The sequence below is a fragment of the Dama dama genome, chromosome Y (assembly GCF_033118175.1).
Source record: "Dama dama isolate Ldn47 chromosome Y, ASM3311817v1, whole genome shotgun sequence".
NCBI classification, from domain to species: Eukaryota; Metazoa; Chordata; class Mammalia; order Artiodactyla; family Cervidae; genus Dama; species Dama dama.
The window spans coordinates 14,142,473-14,158,162 of NC_083715.1; the positions used below are offsets into that span (position 1 = coordinate 14,142,473).

Below are 15,690 nucleotides of genomic sequence, written 5' to 3' on the forward strand. Positions count from 1 at the left end.
CTGGAAAGCCAGGCATCCCTGCTTGCCTACCTAGCACATGCGCAAAGGAAGGCAGTCCCCAGTTGTGCCCAGGGACATGGAAAATCGTCACCTGGAAAGTAGGGTCCCTCTGAGTGTCATCTGGTGCAGATACCCTAAAACCAAGTCGGAGATTCTGCCCCAGCGAGACTGCCAGTATGCACCCTCAAGGTCAGACTGTCACCTTTTCCACTCTGGCCTTACAGCCAGGGGCAAGACCCCAGAGGAGGGAAGGGATTCACGTCAGGGGGTTCACAAGAACCATGAGTTATTATTTTGCAGGACCACGAAACACCAGCAAGCTCTGTGCGGACCCCAGGGCCCTCCTTGTCTCCCACTGTCCCAGGGTCCCTTGGGACAAGCAGCCAGCCCACCATCCTTGCGTCTTCCCACTTCACTGCGTCACAGGCACACACCAGCAGAAGAACACACATGTACACACCACACATGTGCTCTCCTCGCCTTTCTGCACTGCCAGGGAGGTTGCAAGTGCCTGGTGGCATGCCACGCTCACACCCTGTGCCTTCTAGGATGCCGGGGGTTTTGCACGGACAGCGTACATCAGCACAGCTGCCATGTAGTGTTCGATCGTGCCAGTGTGTGCTCCTTCGTGAGGGAGCGTGCTGCCTGACGGGCTGATCCTCGGTAGCACGGGCCCAGGACTTCTCCTGTGTATTTTCTCACGTGTGTGGAAAAAGTCTCCAGGGCAGAAGGCTCTCTGTGCCTCCTCCTCCTTTGGGTCTCTGCCCTTCTCTACAGGACTTTAACCTCCTCACCACCCCGGGTACTGCCATAGCCACGTCCAACATTTCCATCAGCTGGCCTACTCTGCCACAGACTCAGGCGTCTACAGGCAGTGGTTTCAAAGCCCCACCCCACTTCATTTGCCCTGGGCGAATCCTCTGATCACCAACCCAGCACCTGGTCCAAATACACAAAATAACACGTTAGAAAATGTGAACGTGTATTCCTTTTTGGTATAGTTGCACACAAGGGAGCCATGCTCTGAATTATCACTGGCTATCCTTTCCTCTTTCCCAGCCTGGACAGGATCTCTGCAGAGATAGGTTGACCAATGACCCTCAGTCTGGTGACGCCTCGTGCCTCCTCTTCTCGTCGCTTGACAGTTCCTCTCCTGACACCTTCATCTGTGCGTCTGCTCTGAGCCAGAAACTCGCACACACACACACACACACACACACACACACACACACAGACCCACATTAACACAGGTGACACAAGACCACGAGTGTATATACACACACATGCTTGGCATGGGGATACAAACACAAACAGAGAACACAGCTCTCTTAGTAGACGAAGACGCCTGTGCACAGCAATGTGGGAAATGGCATCACTAGGCACCATGTCATTCCATTGGGGCCCCCTGTCCACTTCGTTCCGCAGCTCTTACGTATTTTCCCAAGCCGGCCTGAGGCGGTCCCAGCGTGGCCTGCGTGTTGGCAGTGAGACGGTGAGTGGTGGATGTGGAAATTCACAGACGACCCCAAAGTCAGCACCTATGTGCACTGGCAGCCCATGGAGCATGCCATTCCAGTCATAGGCTATCCCAGGAGCAGTGGTGGGAGGGTAGGACCCAGACAATCTCAAACTTTCTGAGCAGCAGAAGGCCGGGGTTAGCGCAACTGACCAAGGATGATTCTGAAAAACAGACGTCATTCACCCTGCCTCGAGCAGAATCACTGAGGATTCTGGCATTGCAACCACAGATGCTTGGAGGGAGACTTCCTTCACTCACGGCCACGCCGAGTCGCCAAGCCTCCAATGTCAGCACATCACCTACCACGTGCATCAGCCAAACCCAGGCTCCCCAGCCAGCTTGCATGAGCCGGAAGATTTCATTCTGGGAAAGGACAGTGCCCCAGCCTCTAAATGGATGTCCCCTCAGGGCCCCACTGTGGACCCCCTAACCACCTGTGTTTCTGTCAGCTCACCCTCGTGGCAGAAATTTCCTCCCTGGGGTAGTACTTCAGGGGATCGTCCCCCACGTCCTGGTCAATGATCTGATGGCAATAAGAGCAAGGTCTGCCCAGGGCTGACCAGGCCCCTAACCCTCCCGTGAGAAGCCAAGAGCTCCAACATCAATCGCCAACTGTGCGCAGGCCCAAACCAAACGCACCTCAGCAATCCTGTCCGATGCTGGGCAGTTGTGGCCTGACAGCCAATTGAGAAAGTTCAGGCTACTGGTGTCCAGCCTGTGGCTGGGTGCTCCCCGTTCAAAGTCCCAGGCTGTAAACTGGGGTGGAACGACATGCCCTATACCCTGTAGAAAGAGAGGGGAGACAGGGGCGGATGCGGCAGCTGAAGCATCCACCCACAACCCCACCCCGGCTCCTTTGCGTGCCCATACTCACCACCCTGGTAGCCCCGTTTACCAGTAATGTCAAGGTAATATTCCTTAACAATCATCGTGTTCCAGAAATACAGGTTGTCCGGAAAGGAGAAGATCAGCTTGCAGCGGGACCGTGGTTGGCTCCGCACCTGCATCTGCCAGCACAGGGAGGAGGAGAAAGGTGAAAGCATCGAGGGGTCTCTGCTTGTCTCCCAGGAGGGCCTTAACAGCCTCCATGATGCCTCTGTAAAGTCTCACAGTACAGGCCCATGGATAACACCATCCCTAACCTCCTTGTCAAGTGCCATACCCACCCATCCTCAGCCTCCCTCACTGACCTTGAAGTCAATCATATACCTAAGAAAATCTTCATCCTGGGCGCTGATTATGATTGACACTTGAGGGTGGTTCATAATCTGCTTTGGGTCACGGAGACATTCAGGCCACATGCCGGGCCAAGAAGAGCCAGGGGCAACAGCCCTAGTCTGGCCTGGAGTAGGACACTGGAAGAGGCATCTGCAAGGATGCTGGGCACTCGCGCTTGCCCGGTCATGACTCACATTTTCAGGCCCTGCCATACCATCAGACCTGCTCGTGGCTCTGGGTTCCCTGTGCTGTTCTGCATCTCAGGTGGTCTGCAACCCAAAAGTAGGGGCTATTTCTCACCTCTCCTGCCCGCCTTCTGCCCCGTGTTTGCTGGATAGTAGCTTGTCACTGGTAACATGGTTAGGACTTGTAGTTTTTTTGACTACCGTATCTGAAAGAAACTGCGGTGTGTGGGTGTTTCTATGTGTGTTTGAATATGTGTGTATCTATGGGTGTGTATGTTTGTGTGTGTGTGTGTGTGCGAGTGTGCGAGACTGCCATGTCTCAGCTATTTCCAGGGATCATCCACATTTAGAAAACTAAATGTCTGCAGTTGCTGCTCTAGTGTACTCTCTCTGGTCATCCTGACCTAGGGGCCCTGGGTACTGATCCTCCTCAGATGCAGGCCTGAAGGGGAAACCCCGAGTCATGGCTGTGACACTTCCAGGTGTGGCTCTGACCAGATACTTCTCGGTTGTGCCTTTGAAACCTGCCAATGCCCAGGACCACACTTTTGTCAGCGGCCTGCCGCACCCTACCTCTGCAATCGCCACACACCCGCACCCCACCAATCCTGCACATGCTCCTGCTTCTGCTCCACCTCCTCCTCCTCTTCCCGACAGGCAAAGACCTAGGAGCTGCAGGAAGGAAACAACTTTGGCCCAGAAGCCAGGGATGCCCTGGAGGATGGCGCTACTCCGAGCCAAGTGACGCTTCCTTCTCAGATCGTTCATGAGCATGAAGCGAACAGAGGCTTGGCGGTTTTCCTCATGCAGTGAGCTCACTTCCAACTGCAGGGCAGTCAGTGCCTGTAGCGCATTTGGTGCCGGCCGCTCACTCGGGCTTCCAGGTCTTTGCAGGCCCTGCTCCTGCAGCGTCTTCTCCTCCAGCTCCTGGGAGGACCCCTGATCCCACTCCTCAACTGCCACAACCTCCACCTCCTCAATGACATCTTCCGCCAGCAGCTGGCACACCTGCCAGATACCCACCTCGTCTCCGTCCACCAGGGCCCCCCCCGCTGTCCTCCACCGCCTCCACCACGTGGAGGGTGACCTCTTCGCCTGCTGTTCCACCTGGTGGGCAAAGTCCCAGCCGTGCACGGCATCACAAAGGCAGACACCCTGGCCACTTCCCCCTGAGCACCCGGACTCCCACCTAAGAATGTCCGGAGTCGCAGGACACTCCTGCCTTCTTTCGGCTTCCTCTCACGCTCCTCTGGAACATGGCTGTGACCCCTAACTGGGGTAGATGCGAAGGGACCGGACATAATAGCACAGAAAGTGGTGCGCAATGGCGGCCCGGCTGAGGTAAACGGGTGTGGCTCGCTAGCTCTTTGGGGCGGGGTGAGAGCAGAATGGTCAGGAAGTGGAGCCTGGTGTGTGGCTGGTGGCCTGACCATGAAAAAAGGGGTTCTGGAGAGGCCACGACAGGGTGCACAGGGATGAGCCCAACACGCGGGACCCCTGGGCTGTGAGCTAGGCTCAGGCTGCTGAGTCAAATCGAGACCAATCGCAGAGACGGTAGTGGGCGGCACCCTGAGGGAAACTCCCCTGGACCAGAGGGTGGCTTCCCTGCTTTCTGGGCTCCAGCGCCTCCACGGGGTGCCATTCGGCTTCAGGGAGGGCATGGCTATTGCATCTGGCCTTACTGCAGGTGCTGGCCTTGAATTGGCCTCAGGAATTTCAAGCCCTGTGTTCTCGCACTGCAATCCAAAGAGCACACTGCTGTGTCCCTTGGGACCACCCATCCTTGGGAGCTCTCCTTGAGAATCTAAAGGATAGGCAGGTGCACAAAGTGGCTGGATATTTCCTTCCTGGGACAGGATTCTGCTACTCTCTGAATGGTAGGGGAGTGTGTTCAAACCCCAACCCTTACAACACTTGACCTCCACTCTTCAGGGGAACCAGATCCATAGAGCAGAGATCTCTCTCTTTGTCTCTGCTTCTCGCCTATCACTAATTCTGGTGATCCTGCAGTTTGTGCACCAGGGAATGCTGCCTGTGTGTCTCCGACTCTCTAAGTGGTGCTGTGGTCCTCTACCATTCTCCGGACACCAGCGCTCAGAAGAGACGCTTCACCTTGGAGTGAAGGCAAGCCCTTCTCCTGCTCAGTGAGCCACACCCATGGCAGATGAGACTGTTCTGTGCCACAGGGTCGGAGAGTGCTCTCAAACTGGAAAGCCCATGGTGGGTGGTCACTGCTGAAGCACAGAAGGGGACGGGCGACCCTCCGTCCCTCGCTGGGCTGACAAGAACGCTGCACAGGATTCTGGCCGCATGGACACACCTTGTGCTGAGGGAGAAACGGGTCACGGTCTGCTGGCATGATGGTACTCCCTGAACCTTGCTGGAATGCCTACCAGTGAGAGGCTAAGGACGCCAGTGCATTGAGTTCCACGACACACCAGTGCCGGAGGCCTGCACGATGGCCCGTTTACCCTATCGAGGCCCTTTCAAAGAGGTTCTGTTCTCCAGGTGAGAACATATCCCAGCCTACCCAGTGGTCAAACCTGTGGGTCTGGTACCAGCAAGACGATCAACCTAAGCCATCCTTCCTATAGTCCTCATAGGCGGTATCTGTGTTCTGCAAAGTGTACAAAGAGAGATGTCTCACACTTGATGATTCCGCAGGTAGGAGGTGCTTATGCTCCAGTGCCACTGTATCTCTGAAACCTTACACAAAAGGCAAGGGGTGCTCATGCTCTTGGACAGGACATGGGAAGAATGCCCAGCACTTAAGAAGGATGCCAAGGCCCTCATAGCTGTTTGTCCAAAGGGCTGTTGGCTCACCCACCGCAGCTTCTGTGCCTGGGACTACAGCCCAATCTGTGTCTCGGCTCCTCTGCACTCAACGATCATGCCCAGGTGATTTCCTCCTGCCTCTCCTTTCTGCCAGAGGTCGGGGCTGCAGGCCTCTGTTTCCATGTAGAACTTGCTAACTCAGTGAGATCATAGGGCATGATTCCCTGGCTTCACTGCTTCTGCTGGCAAGAGTCTATGTTCCCTTCATATTTCCGCTGTCCTTTCTTGCGTCACCTAGCTAGGTGTCTTCGGTCTGTTCACCCACACAGGTGCCCTGCTAGGCACTTCTCCGCACGAATATGAACACATGTCCACATATCCACACTCACATCCCTGAGAGGACACTTACACATGTGCGGAAGTACAGGCTTTTTTGTCCAGGAACATGGATTTCGGTAAGCACCCGAAATTCTTTGTCCATGTTATTTTCCTTCACTTGCTCGTTGATCCTGTCAGCTTGCACTTCTATCTCTGTGACTTGTGCTCAATGTTAACAAGATCATGGCATTGTTCATGACAGCGACGGACCTGCAGAGCATCTGGCAAGCCTGGAAGTGCTCGATGTGGACAGTTAAGAGACTTGTGCCTGTGTTCCACATTCTCCCATAACCTTGGGCAGGTTCACAGTACCAGTCATGTTGGCATGATTCCTTTACCTGTGCTTTCCTTCAGGGAACCAGAAAACAAGGGCCTTTGGGCTTAGATGACTTGGAGAACTGTTGTCTCGATGTGCACCTCTCTACATCATGCCTTGTCAAGTCTGTGTCCCATTGCATGCTTATATCCCTTAGGGCCCACAGCATTCTGGCTGAGGGCCCCTGTCCTCCCTATCTCTGGAGCTTTCTGTATGCACCTGTCTACCTGTGCCCCCAGTGCTCCCTCCCTGTAGCTGGAAAACGCCAATGAGATGCCCAAGGCTCCAACAGCCCCAAGAGACCGTGGCAGGTCTGGGACAGATACAATGTCGTGAAGAAGGTGCACATGCATATACAGGGTCTCTTCCAGTACAAGGCATGGGATTTGAGACCAGAAACTGAAGGTTGCATCCCTAAAACTAGTCCCTTCAGTTTACTACTACCCAGACCCACGAAGTCCCTGAACGGATGATGCCCTGGGAAACTGGCCTTTTTAGGCCCACGGCTCATGCCCTTCTTGGGCAGAAAGTACCATTTCCATCTCAAGTGCACACAGATGGCTTGATCTCACCCAAGGCCTCAATCATTTGATAAATGCCAGGCCTTTATTTCAGTTGCTCTTACTTGGCCCAGGTAGGATTCTGGAGAGACATACATCTCTGCTTGCCTACCTTGCCCATGCGCCAAGGAAGGCAGTCCCCTGTTGTGCCCAGGGACATGGAAAACGGTCACCTGGAAAGTAGGGTCTCTCTGAGTGTCGCCTGGCACAGATCCCCTAAGACCAAATCGGAGATTCTGCTCCAGTGAGAATGCCAGAATCCACCTTCAAGATCAAACTCTCACCTTTGCCACTCTGGCCTTACAGCCAGGGGAAAGACCCCAGGGGAGGGAAGGGATTCACGTCAGGGGGTCAGCACGAAGCATGATGCACCTTTTGGCAGGACCAAGGAAAACAGGCAGGCTCTGTGCGGACCCCAGGGCCCTCCTTGTCTCCCACTGTCCCAGGGTCCCTTGGGGCAAGCAGCCAGCCCACCATCCTTGCGTCCTCCCACTTCCCTGCCTCAGAGGCACCCGCCGGCAGAAGAACACACATGTACACACCACACATGTGCTCTCTTCGCCTTTCTGCACTGCCAGGGAGGTTGCAAGTGCCTGGTGGCATGCCACGCTCACACCCTGTGCCTTCTAGGATGCCTGGGGTTTCGCACGGACAGCCTACGTCAGCACAGCTGACATGTAGTGTTTGATCGTGCCAGTGTGTGCTCCTTCGGGAGGGACAGTGCTGCCTGACGGGCTGATCCTGAGCAGTACGGGGCCAGGATTTCTCTATTGCATCCTTCTCACGTGTGTGGAAAAAGTCTCCAGGGCAGCAGGCTCTCTGTGCCTCCTCCTCCTTTGGGTCTCTGCCCTTCTCTACAGGTCCTTAGGCTCCTCACCACCCTGGGTCCTGCCATAGCCATGCCCAACATTTCTATCAGCTGGCCCACTCTGCCACAGACTCAGGGGTCCACAGGCAGTGGTTTCAAAGCCCCACGCCACCTGATTTGCCCTGGGCGAATGCTCTGATCACCAAAACCACCACCTGGTCCAAATACACAAAATAACACGGTAGAAAATGTGAACGTGTATTCCTTTTTTGTCTAGTTGCACACATGGGAGTCATGCTCTGAATTACCACTAGCCATCCTTTCCTCTTTCCCACCCTGGACAGGATTACTGCAGAGACAGGTCGACCAATGACCCTCAGTCTGGTAACGCCTCGTGCCTCCTCTTCCCGTCGCTTGGCAGTTCCTCTCTGACACCTTCATCTGTTCATCTGCCCTGAAGCCAGAAACACACACACACACACACACACACACACACAGACCCACATTAACACAGGTGAAACAAGACCACGAGTGTATATACACACACATGCTCAGCATGGGGATACAAACACAAACAGAGAACACAGCTCTCTTAGTAGACGAAGACGCCTGTGCACAGCAAAGTGGTAAATGGCATCACTAGGCACCATGTCATTCCATTCGGGCCCCCTGTCCACCTGGTCCCACAGCTCTTACGTATTTTCCCAAGCCGGCCTGAGGCGGTCCCAGCGTGGCCTGCGTGTTGGCAGTGAGACGGTGAGTGGTGGATGTGGAAATTCACAGACGACCCCAAAGTCAGCACCTATGTGCACTGGCAGCCCATGGAGCATGCCATTCCAGTCATAGGCTATCCCAGGAGCAGTGGTGGGAGGGTAGGACCCAGACAATCTCAAACTTTCTGAGCAGCAGAAGGCCGGGGTTAGCGCAACTGACCAAGGATGATTCTGAAAAACAGACGTCATTCACCCTGCCTCGAGCAGAATCACTGAGGATTCTGGCATTGCAACCACAGATGCTTGGAGGGAGACTTCCTTCACTCACGGCCACGCCGAGTCGCCAAGCCTCCAATGTCAGCACATCACCTACCACGTGCATCAGCCAAACCCAGGCTCCCCAGCCAGCTTGCATGAGCCGGAAGATTTCATTCTGGGAAAGGACAGTGCCCCAGCCTCTAAATGGATGTCCCCTCAGGGCCCCACTGTGGACCCCCTAACCACCTGTGTTTCTGTCAGCTCACCCTCGTGGCAGAAATTTCCTCCCTGGGGTAGTACTTCAGGGGATCGTCCCCCACGTCCTGGTCAATGATCTGATGGCAATAAGAGCAAGGTCTGCCCAGGGCTGACCAGGCCCCTAACCCTCCCGTGAGAAGCCAAGAGCTCCAACATCAATCGCAAACTGTGCGCAGGCCCGAACCAAACGCACCTCAGCAATCCTGTCCGATGCTGGGCAGTTGTGGCCTGACAGCCAATTGAGAAAGTTCAGGCTACTGGTGTCCAGCCTGTGGCTGGGTGCTCCCCGTTCAAAGTCCCAGGCTGTAAACTGGGGTGGAACGACATGCCCTATACCCTGTAGAAAGAGAGGGGAGACAGGGGCGGATGCGGCAGCTGCAGCATCCACCCACAACCCCACCCCGGCTCCTTTGCGTGCCCATACTCACCACCCTGGTAGCCCCGTTTACCAGTAATGTCAAGGTAATATTCCTTAACAACCATCGTGTTCCAGAAATACAGGTTGTCCGGAAAGGAGAAGATCAGCTTGCAGCGGGACCGTGGTTGGCTCCGCACCTGCATCTGCCAGCACAGGGAGGAGGAGAAAGGTGAAAGCATCGAGGGGTCTCTGCTTGTCTCCCAGGAGGGCCTTAACAGCCTCCATGATGCCTCTGTAAAGTCTCACAGTACAGGCCCATGGATAACACCATCCCCAACCTCCTTGTCAAGTGCCATACCCACCCATCCTCAGCCTCCCTCACTGACCTTGAAGTCAATCATATACCTAAGAAAATCTTCATCCTGGGCGCTGATTATGATTGACACTTGAGGGTGGTTCATAATCTGCTTTGGGTCACGGAGACATTCAGGCCACATGCCGGGCCAAGAAGAGCCAGGGGCAACAGCCCTAGTCTGGCCTGGAGTAGGACACTGGAAGAGGCATCTGCAAGGATGCTGGGCACTCGCGCTTGCCCGGTCATGACTCACATTTTCAGGCCCTGCCATACCATCAGACCTGCTCGTGGCTCTGGGTTCCCTGTGCTGTTCTGCATCTCAGGTGGTCTGCAACCCAAAAGTAGGGGCTATTTCTCACCTCTCCTGCCCGCCTTCTGTCCCGTGTTTGCTGGATAGTAGCTTGTCACTGGTAACATGGTTAGGACTTGTAGTTTTTTTGACTACCGTATCTGAAAGAAACTGCGGTGTGTGGGTGTTTCTATGTGTGTTTGAATATGTGTGTATCTATGGGTGTGTATGTTTGTGTGTGTGTGTGTGTGCGAGTGTGCGAGACTGCCATGTTTCAGCTATTTCCAGGGATCATCCACATTTAGAAAACTAAATGTCTGCAGTTGCTGCTCTAGTGTACTCTCTCTGGTCATCCTGACCTAGGGGCCCTGGGTACTGATCCTCCTCAGATGCAGGCCTGAAGGGGAAACCCCGAGTCATGGCTGTGACACTTCCAGGTGTGGCTCTGACCAGATACTTCTCGGTTGTGCCTTTGAAACCTGCCAATGCCCAGGACCACACTTTTGTCAGCGGCCTGCCGCACCCTACCTCTGCAATCGCCACACACCCGCACCCCACCAATCCTGCACATGCTCCTGCTTCTGCTCCACCTCCTCCTCCTCTTCCCGACAGGCAAAGACCTAGGAGCTGCAGGAAGGAAACAACTTTGGCCCAGAAGCCAGGGATGCCCTGGAGGATGGCGCTACTCCGAGCCAAGTGACGCTTCCTTCTCAGATCGTTCATGAGCATGAAGCGAACAGAGGCTTGGCGGTTTTCCTCATGCAGTGAGCTCACTTCCAACTGCAGGGCAGTCAGTGCCTGTAGCGCATTTGGTGCCGGCCGCTCACTCGGGCTTCCAGGTCTTTGCAGGCCCTGCTCCTGCAGCGTCTTCTCCTCCAGCTCCTGGGAGGACCCCTGATCCCACTCCTCAACTGCCACAACCTCCACCTCCTCAATGACATCTTCCGCCAGCAGCTGGCACACCTGCCAGATACCCACCTCGTCTCCGTCCACCAGGGCCCCCCCCGCTGTCCTCCACCGCCTCCACCACGTGGAGGGTGACCTCTTCGCCTGCTGTTCCACCTGGTGGGCAAAGTCCCAGCCGTGCACGGCATCACAAAGGCAGACACCCTGGCCACTTCCCCCTGAGCACCCGGACTCCCACCTAAGAATGTCCGGAGTCGCAGGACACTCCTGCCTTCTTTCGGCTTCCTCTCACGCTCCTCTGGAACATGGCTGTGACCCCTAACTGGGGTAGATGCGAAGGGACCGGACATAATAGCACAGAAAGTGGTGCGCAATGGCGGCCCGGCTGAGGTAAACGGGTGTGGCTCGCTAGCTCTTTGGGGCGGGGTGAGAGCAGAATGGTCAGGAAGTGGAGCCTGGTGTGTGGCTGGTGGCCTGACCATGAAAAAAGGGGTTCTGGAGAGGCCACGACAGGGTGCACAGGGATGAGCCCAACACGCGGGACCCCTGGGCTGTGAGCTAGGCTCAGGCTGCTGAGTCAAATCGAGACCAATCGCAGAGACGGTAGTGGGCGGCACCCTGAGGGAAACTCCCCTGGACCAGAGGGTGGCTTCCCTGCTTTCTGGGCTCCAGCGCCTCCACGGGGTGCCATTCGGCTTCAGGGAGGGTATGGCTATTGCATCTGGCCTTACTGCAGGTGCTGGCATTGAATTGGCCTCAGGAATTTCAAGCCCTGTGTTCTCGCTCTGCAATCCAAAGAGCACACTGCTGTGTCCCTTGGGACCACCCATCCTTGGGAGCTCTCCTTGAGAATCTAAAGGATAGGCAGGTGCACAAAGTGGCTGGATATTTCCTTCCTGGGACAGGATTCTGCTACTCTCTGAATGGTAGGGGAGTGTGTTCAAACCCCAACCCTTACAACACTTGACCTCCACTCTTCAGGGGAACCAGATCCATAGAGCAGAGATCTCTCTCTTTGTCTCTGCTTCTCGCCTATCACTAATTCTGGTGATCCTGCAGTTTGTGCACCAGGGAATGCTGCCTGTGTGTCTCCGACTCTCTAAGTGGTGCTGTGGTCCTCTACCATTCTCCGGACACCAGCGCTCAGAAGAGACGCTTCACCTTGGAGTGAAGGCAAGCCCTTCTCCTGCTCAGTGAGCCACACCCATGGCAGATGAGACTGTTCTGTGCCACAGGGTCGGAGAGTGCTCTCAAACTGGAAAGCCCATGGTGGGTGGTCACTGCTGAAGCACAGAAGGGGACGGGCGACCCTCCGTCCCTCGCTGGGCTGACAAGAACGCTGCACAGGATTCTGGCCGCATGGACACACCTTGTGCTGAGGGAGAAACGGGTCACGGTCTGCTGGCATGATGGTACTCCCTGAACCTTGCTGGAATGCCTACCAGTGAGAGGCTAAGGACGCCAGTGCATTGAGTTCCACGACACACCAGTGCCGGAGGCCTGCACGATGGCCCGTTTACCCTATCGAGGCCCTTTCAAAGAGGTTCTGTTCTCCAGGTGAGAACATATCCCAGCCTACCCAGTGGTCAAACCTGTGGGTCTGGTACCAGCAAGACGATCAACCTAAGCCATCCTTCCTATAGTCCTCATAGGCGGTATCTGTGTTCTGCAAAGTGTACAAAGAGAGATGTCTCACACTTGATGATTCCGCAGGTAGGAGGTGCTTATGCTCCAGTGCCACTGTATCTCTGAAACCTTACACAAAAGGCAAGGGGTGCTCATGCTCTTGGACAGGACATGGGAAGAATGCCCAGCACTTAAGAAGGATGCCAAGGCCCTCATAGCTGTTTGTCCAAAGGGCTGTTGGCTCACCCACCGCAGCTTCTGTGCCTGGGACTACAGCCCAATCTGTGTCTCGGCTCCTCTGCACTCAACGATCATGCCCAGGTGATTTCCTCCTGCCTCTCCTTTCTGCCAGAGGTCGGGGCTGCAGGCCTCTGTTTCCATGTAGAACTTGCTAACTCAGTGAGATCATAGGGCATGATTCCCTGGCTTCACTGCTTCTGCTGGCAAGAGTCTATGTTCCCTTCATATTTCCGCTGTCCTTTCTTGCGTCACCTAGCTAGGTGTCTTCGGTCTGTTCACCCACACAGGTGCCCTGCTAGGCACTTCTCCGCACGAATATGAACACATGTCCACATATCCACACTCACATCCCTGAGAGGACACTTACACATGTGCGGAAGTACAGGCTTTTTTGTCCAGGAACATGGATTTCGGTAAGCACCCGAAATTCTTTGTCCATGTTATTTTCCTTCACTTGCTCGTTGATCCTGTCAGCTTGCACTTCTATCTCTGTGACTTGTGCTCAATGTTAACAAGATCATGGCATTGTTCATGACAGCGACGGACCTGCAGAGCATCTGGCAAGCCTGGAAGTGCTCGATGTGGACAGTTAAGAGACTTGTGCCTGTGTTCCACATTCTCCCATAACCTTGGGCAGGTTCACAGTACCAGTCATGTTGGCATGATTCCTTTACCTGTGCTTTCCTTCAGGGAACCAGAAAACAAGGGCCTTTGGGCTTAGATGACTTGGAGAACTGTTGTCTCGATGTGCACCTCTCTACATCATGCCTTGTCAAGTCTGTGTCCCATTGCATGCTTATATCCCTTAGGGCCCACAGCATTCTGGCTGAGGGCCCCTGTCCTCCCTATCTCTGGAGCTTTCTGTATGCACCTGTCTACCTGTGCCCCCAGTGCTCCCTCCCTGTAGCTGGAAAACGCCAATGAGATGCCCAAGGCTCCAACAGCCCCAAGAGACCGTGGCAGGTCTGGGACAGATACAATGTCGTGAAGAAGGTGCACATGCATATACAGGGTCTCTTCCAGTACAAGGCATGGGATTTGAGACCAGAAACTGAAGGTTGCATCCCTAAAACTAGTCCCTTCAGTTTACTACTACCCAGACCCACGAAGTCCCTGAACGGATGATGCCCTGGGAAACTGGCCTTTTTAGGCCCACGGCTCATGCCCTTCTTGGGCAGAAAGTACCATTTCCATCTCAAGTGCACACAGATGGCTTGATCTCACCCAAGGCCTCAATCATTTGATAAATGCCAGGCCTTTATTTCAGTTGCTCTTACTTGGCCCAGGTAGGATTCTGGAGAGACATACATCTCTGCTTGCCTACCTTGCCCATGCGCCAAGGAAGGCAGTCCCCTGTTGTGCCCAGGGACATGGAAAACGGTCACCTGGAAAGTAGGGTCTCTCTGAGTGTCGCCTGGCACAGATCCCCTAAGACCAAATCGGAGATTCTGCTCCAGTGAGAATGCCAGAATCCACCTTCAAGATCAAACTCTCACCTTTGCCACTCTGGCCTTACAGCCAGGGGAAAGACCCCAGGGGAGGGAAGGGATTCACGTCAGGGGGTCAGCACGAAGCATGATGCACCTTTTGGCAGGACCAAGGAAAACAGGCAGGCTCTGTGCGGACCCCAGGGCCCTCCTTGTCTCCCACTGTCCCAGGGTCCCTTGGGGCAAGCAGCCAGCCCACCATCCTTGCGTCCTCCCACTTCCCTGCCTCAGAGGCACCCGCCGGCAGAAGAACACACATGTACACACCACACATGTGCTCTCTTCGCCTTTCTGCACTGCCAGGGAGGTTGCAAGTGCCTGGTGGCATGCCACGCTCACACCCTGTGCCTTCTAGGATGCCTGGGGTTTCGCACGGACAGCCTACGTCAGCACAGCTGACATGTAGTGTTTGATCGTGCCAGTGTGTGCTCCTTCGGGAGGGACAGTGCTGCCTGACGGGCTGATCCTGAGCAGTACGGGGCCAGGATTTCTCTATTGCATCCTTCTCACGTGTGTGGAAAAAGTCTCCAGGGCAGCAGGCTCTCTGTGCCTCCTCCTCCTTTGGGTCTCTGCCCTTCTCTACAGGTCCTTAGGCTCCTCACCACCCTGGGTCCTGCCATAGCCATGCCCAACATTTCTATCAGCTGGCCCACTCTGCCACAGACTCAGGGGTCCACAGGCAGTGGTTTCAAAGCCCCACGCCACCTGATTTGCCCTGGGCGAATGCTCTGATCACCAAAACCACCACCTGGTCCAAATACACAAAATAACACGGTAGAAAATGTGAACGTGTATTCCTTTTTTGTCTAGTTGCACACATGGGAGTCATGCTCTGAATTACCACTAGCCATCCTTTCCTCTTTCCCACCCTGGACAGGATTACTGCAGAGACAGGTCGACCAATGACCCTCAGTCTGGTAACGCCTCGTGCCTCCTCTTCCCGTCGCTTGGCAGTTCCTCTCTGACACCTTCATCTGTTCATCTGCCCTGAAGCCAGAAACACACACACACACACACACACACACACACAGACCCACATTAACACAGGTGAAACAAGACCACGAGTGTATATACACACACATGCTCAGCATGGGGATACAAACACAAACAGAGAACACAGCTCTCTTAGTAGACGAAGACGCCTGTGCACAGCAAAGTGGTAAATGGCATCACTAGGCACCATGTCATTCCATTCGGGCCCCCTGTCCACCTGGTCCCACAGCTCTTACGTATTTTCCCAAGCCGGCCTGAGGCGGTCCCAGCGTGGCCTGCGTGTTGGCAGTGAGACGGTGAGTGGTGGATGTGGAAATTCACAGACGACCCCAAAGTCAGCACCTATGTGCACTGGCAGCCCATGGAGCATGCCATTCCAGTCATAGGCTATCCCAGGAGCAGTGGTGGGAGGGTAGGACCCAGACAATCTCAAACTTTCTGAGCAGCA

General features: G+C 54.9%; 2 pseudogenes; both read right to left on the minus strand.

The window, feature by feature from the left end:
* Positions 1–1,964: 1,964 nt before the first annotated feature.
* Positions 1,965–6,394, minus strand: LOC133053627 (testis-specific Y-encoded protein 1-like; annotated as a pseudogene).
* A 2,593-nt stretch (positions 6,395–8,987) lies between these two features.
* LOC133053628 (testis-specific Y-encoded protein 1-like) lies at positions 8,988–13,417 on the minus strand (annotated as a pseudogene).
* Between the last annotated feature and the right edge of the window lie 2,273 nt (positions 13,418–15,690).